This window comes from Propithecus coquereli, unplaced genomic scaffold (genome assembly GCF_000956105.1).
Source record: "Propithecus coquereli isolate 6110/MARCELLA unplaced genomic scaffold, Pcoq_1.0 Scaffold145, whole genome shotgun sequence".
Lineage (NCBI taxonomy): Eukaryota > Metazoa > Chordata > Mammalia > Primates > Indriidae > Propithecus > Propithecus coquereli.
In genome coordinates this window covers 280,804-286,647 of record NW_012138858.1, presented here as the reverse complement: position 1 = coordinate 286,647, position 5,844 = coordinate 280,804, and the positions used below count along the sequence as shown (strand labels likewise).

The 5,844-nt window shown below is 38.5% G+C and overlaps 1 protein-coding gene across 1 annotated transcript in view; it reads right to left on the bottom strand.

The window, feature by feature from the left end:
• Window positions 1–5,844, bottom strand: part of ADAM17 (ADAM metallopeptidase domain 17) — a 69,236-nt gene that overhangs the window by 16,235 nt on the left and 47,157 nt on the right. The gene's annotated exons all lie outside the window — the stretch shown is intronic.

Below are 5,844 nucleotides of genomic sequence, written 5' to 3'. Positions count from 1 at the left end.
GAGTTAAATGCAACTCACATGGCAGTTAATGTGTTAAGCACAGAGTTATAATACCATATGACCCAGCAGTTCTCCTCCTGAGTATATACCCAAGGGAACTGTCCACACAAAAACTTGTACACAAATGTTCACAGCAGCATTATTTATAACAGCCAAATAGTGGAAACAGCTGAAATATCTATCAACTAATGAATGAATAAACACAATGTGGTATGTGTGGTATATCCATGCAATGGAATATTATTCGGCAATAAGAATAAATAAAATACTGATATATGCCACAACATGATAAATCTTGAAATTGTTATGTTTGGTAAAAGAAGCTAATCACAAAAGACCACATATTGATGATTCCATTTATGTGAAATGATCAGATAGACAAACTCAAAGAGACAGAAGGGTTAGTGGTTGCTTTGGGTTGGAGGGAACACAGGGATTGGGGAATCACAGCTGAAGGACACCACGTTTCTCTTTACAGTGATGCAAATGTTCCAAAGTTGATTGTGGTGACAGTTGCACAACTCTGAAATACTAAAAATCATTGAATTGTATACTTTAAATGGATGAATTGCATGATATGTGGATTACGTATCAATAAAGCTGTTATAAAATCAAACCAACCAACCAAAAGAGACAGAAATTTTGAAAAATTTAAGAATGGGATTAAGAAAAAAAAAAAAAAAAGAATGGGATAGATATACCAAAGAGGAACAAAAAACCTGAAGTAGTAAACTGAATATTGTTTTTTGACACTTTAAGTCAAGAAAACATCACAAGGGTCAAAAAGGAACATTTATACTGAAGAACAGCAGCTCAAGAAGATGCAGAGAATGTGTCCATTTATGTTCCTAATAATATGGCTTTGAAATTTTAAAACAACTGACGTGACTACAGAAGATACAGGTACATCAGTAAGGACAGATGGAAAGGTTAGCTCCAGAGAGACTGAAGTCCTAAATGTAAAAGGAAAAATTATGAAGCTAACAGAAGCAGCTGTGGAAAATATCTTTGTAACTGTCCACAATTCAGAAATAAACACACACACAAACAAAACGATGGATTTGATTACATTAAAGATTTCTGTTCCAAAAAGGACCACAGATAAAGGAGAGGGATATGCAAACCCAAATGGATTATTATGCAAGAACTCCTCCAAATCCTCAGGAGCAAAAATGCAACCTAATTTAAAAAAAGAACCAAATATATGAACTGGCTATTCACAGGAGAAATCTGAATAGCTCACAAAATATAAAGAGATGTTCAAGAAAAATGTAAATAAGAATGAGAAATCACTTTATACTCCTCACATTGGCAAAAATAAGACAGCTGGGTAACACCGTGTGTGGCCCGGGACACGGGCATGCAGGAGCCCTGGGCACAAGGCACCCGCAGTGCCTTCCTAGAGAGGTGCTCTAGTGCAGTCCCTGCCGCTGTGACTAGGCAACCCCTTCCCCAGCATGCACCCAGGGGACTCTTACACAGACACCTGAAGGAACACAGGAGGGTGTTAATCACAGTCCTAGCTATAGTGTCAAGGAGATGAAGGCAATCCAGGTAGCTACCACTTGGTGAATGGATAAGCAGAACATTAATAGTAAATCCCACAAGTAAACACTCTGCAGGTGCCCAAACAGTGAGCTACATACAGACACATACGTAGACAGACTGTGTGGCACAATATAGATAATTCTTAAAAACATGGTACTGAATTTTTAAAAAGTAGTTCTAAGGCAGAATACCATTTTGGCACATTAAAACACAAATAGACAAAATAACACTGTTTATCTTTCAAAGATATACACATATCCAGGCATATACTAACCACAGTAGGATGGATGTCTGTGAGGGAAAAGAGAAGGAGAGTGATGAGAATGAAGGAGAAATATAAAAAAAATGGGTCTCACATACACCAATGTCAACTATAGAGGCCCATAAACTCGGCTCTGCAAGTGAGGTTAAAAAAGGATTGCTTTCGTCCGGACAAAATATAATCTTGTTTTTCAAACACACGCATATACACTTGAGCCACAGAATTCCAAGAGAAGCAACAAGAGCACATACCTGTGCAGTAAGACACGCCTTTGCAAGTAGCATTAATAGCCTCCTGGCACTTCTTCTGGGCAGTCTCAAACTGACAGTTCTTACAGCAAGGACTGTTCCTATCACTGCAGAAGAAGAGCAGACAGGAACAGTTCAATTCAAATAACAGCCCCACATCGAATGCTACAGCTGTTATAGGGACCTGAAGACCACAGGGCAGACCGCCTGGCTCGCTCACTTCTGCATAATCCCACTTCCCTGGTGCTGGAACCGCCTGCACACACCTGTCTGTCCCTTCCTAAGTAGAGACGGGGGTCTCACTCTTGCTCAGGCTGGTCTCGAACTCCTGAGAGCAAACGATCCGCCCGCCTTGGCCTCCCAGAGTGTTAGGATTACAAGCGTGAGCCATCATGCCCAGCCTGAAAACATCTTTCTGAATGCATTTTATTATTACAATAAAGACTAAAACATGAGCCAGTCAGAAAATGTTTTTTCAAAGCTTGATTGAGAAATTCAGGTTCCTGGAAAACTAATGTGATACTGACAGATCTCAGAACTAAAAATCACAAGCAGTATGTTACAAAATGATGCACACATAAAAATCAAAGGAAAAGCCAAAATAAGACACAACTTCACATTCACTACGTCCCTGAAGACCTCTGGCCTTCTGTTTGCATCCTTATCACAAAACCTAGACGGCTACAATCAAAAAGACAGTAACAAGTGTTGGTGAGGATGTAGAGAAATGGGAACCTTCATACACTGCTGATGAGAATATAAAATGGCCTAGCTGTTTTGGAAAACAGTCTGGCAGTTCCTCAAAAGATTAACACATTGCCACACCAGAAAAAAAAATTTTTTCCTTGGGGCCACAGTGTTTTATTACGAAAATGGAATAAAAACTTCAAAAGCAAAACGATCCTTTCTAATTTAATGAAAATTTGTTATTTTTTATTGTTTTTTGTGCATGAGTTATATGCAACTTGAAAAACAGTTCTCGTGGCTCTCAAGGTGAAGAGACATGTGAGTTACATATGCTTCACGAGGCCTGGGGCTCGAAACTAGCGTGAGTTAAATGCAACTCACATGGCAGTTAATGTGTTAAGCACAGAGTTATAATACCATATGACCCAGCAGTTCTCCTCCTGAGTATATACCCAAGGGAACTGTCCACACAAAAACTTGTACACAAATGTTCACAGCAGCATTATTTATAACAGCCAAATAGTGGAAACAGCTGAAATATCTATCAACTAATGAATGAATAAACACAATGTGGTATGTGTGGTATATCCATGCAATGGAATATTATTCGGCAATAAGAATAAATAAAATACTGATATATGCCACAACATGATAAATCTTGAAATTGTTATATTTGGTAAAAGAAGCTAATCACAAAAGACCACATATTGATGATTCCATTTATGTGAAATGATCAGATAGACAAACTCAAAGAGACAGAAGGGTTAGTGGTTGCTTTGAGTTGGAGGGAACACAGGGATTGGGGAATCACAGCTGAAGGACACCACGTTTCTCTTTACAGTGATGCAAATGTTCCAAAGTTGATTGTGGTGACAGTTGCACAACTCTGAAATACTAAAAATCATTGAATTGTATACTTTAAATGGATGAATTGCATGATATGTGGATTACGTATCAATAAAGCTGTTATAAAATCAAACCAACCAACCAAAAGAGACAGAAATTTTGAAAAATTTAAGAATGGGATTAAGGAAAAAAAAAAAAAAAAAATGGGATAGATATACCAAAGAGGAACAAAAAACCTGAAGTAGTAAACTGAATATTGTTTTTTGACACTTTAAGTCAAGAAAACATCACAAGGGTCAAAAAGGAACATTTATACTGAAGAACAGCAGCTCAAGAAGATGCAGAGAATGTGTCCATTTATGTTCCTAATAATATGGCTTTGAAATTTTAAAACAACTGACGTGACTACAGAAGATACAGGTACCTCAGTAAGGACAGATGGAAAGGTTAGCTCCAGAGAGACTGAAGTCCTAAATGTAAAAGGAAAAATTATGAAGCTAACAGAAGCAGCTGTGGAAAATATCTTTGTAACTGTCCACAATTCAGAAATAAACACACACACAAACAAAACGATGGATTTGATTACATTAAAGATTTCTGTTCCAAAAAGGACCACAGATAAAGGAGAGGGATATGCAAACCCAAATGGATTATTATGCAAGAACTCCTCCAAATCCTCAGGAGCAAAAATGCAACCTAATTTAAAAAAAGAACCAAATATATGAACTGGCTATTCACAGGAGAAATCTGAATAGCTCACAAAATATAAAGAGATGTTCAAGAAAAATGTAAATAAGAATGAGAAATCACTTTATACTCCTCACATTGGCAAAAATAAGACAGCTGGGTAACACCGTGTGTGGCCCGGGACACGGGCATGCAGGAGCCCTGGGCACAAGGCACCCGCAGTGCCTTCCTAGAGAGGTGCTCTAGTGCAGTCCCTGCCGCTGTGACTAGGCAACCCCTTCCCCAGCATGCACCCAGGGGACTCTTACACAGACACCTGAAGGAACACAGGAGGGTGTTAATCACAGTCCTAGCTATAGTGTCAAGGAGATGAAGGCAATCCAGGTAGCTACCACTTGGTGAATGGATAAGCAGAACATTAATAGTAAATCTCACAAGTAAACACTCTGCAGGTGCCCAAACAGTGAGCTACATACAGACACATACGTAGACAGACTGTGTGGCACAATATAGATAATTCTTAAAAACATGGTACTGAATTTTTAAAAAGTAGTTCTAAGGCAGAATACCATTTTGGCACATTAAAACACAAATAGACAAAATAACACTGTTTATCTTTCAAAGATATACACATATCCAGGCATATACTAACGGAGGGGGCTGAGAATTTCCATTTCTAGCAACTTCCCAGGTGATGCTGATGCTGCTAGTTATGCAATGCTGATTTATTAATAATGAATTTATGTTCTACTAGCAGCTACTTTGTATAAATATCAAGGAAACGAAAGCTGTTTGATAAGTACAAATACTTTTTTTCAAATTGTTTTATTTATGCTTATCTAAAAAGAAAACATCTTTCTTTTTTTTTTTTGAGACAGAGTCTCACTCTATTGCCCAGGCTAGAATGCTGTGGCATCGGCCTAGCTCACAGCAACCTCAAACTCCTGGGCTCAAGTGATTCTACTGTCTCAGAGTCCCGAGTAGCTGGGACTACGGCATGTGCCACCATGCCTGGCTAATTTTTGTTTTCTATATATTTTTAGTTGTCCAGCTAACTTCCATTTTTTTTTTTAGTAGAGACGGGGGTCTCACTCTTGCTCAGGCTGGTCTCGAACTCCTGAGAGCAAACGATCCGCCCGCCTTGGCCTCCCAGAGTGTTAGGATTACAGGCGTGAGCCATCATGCCCGGCCTGAAAACATCTTTCTGAATGCATTTTATTATTACAATAAAGACTAAAACATGAGCCAGTCAGAAAATGTTTTTTCAAAGCTTGATTGAGAAATTCAGGTTCCTGGAAAACTAATGTGATACTGACAGATCTCAGAACTAAAAATCACAAGCAGTATGTTACAAAATGATGCACACATAAAAATCAAAGGAAAAGCCAAAATAAGACACAACTTCACATTCACTACGTCCCTGAAGACCTCTGGCCTTCTGTTTGCATCCTTATCACAAAACCTAGATGGCTACAATCAAAAAGACAGTAACAAGTGTTGGTGAGGATGTAGAGAAATGGGAACCTTCATACACTGCTGATGAGAATATAAAATGGCCTAGCTGTT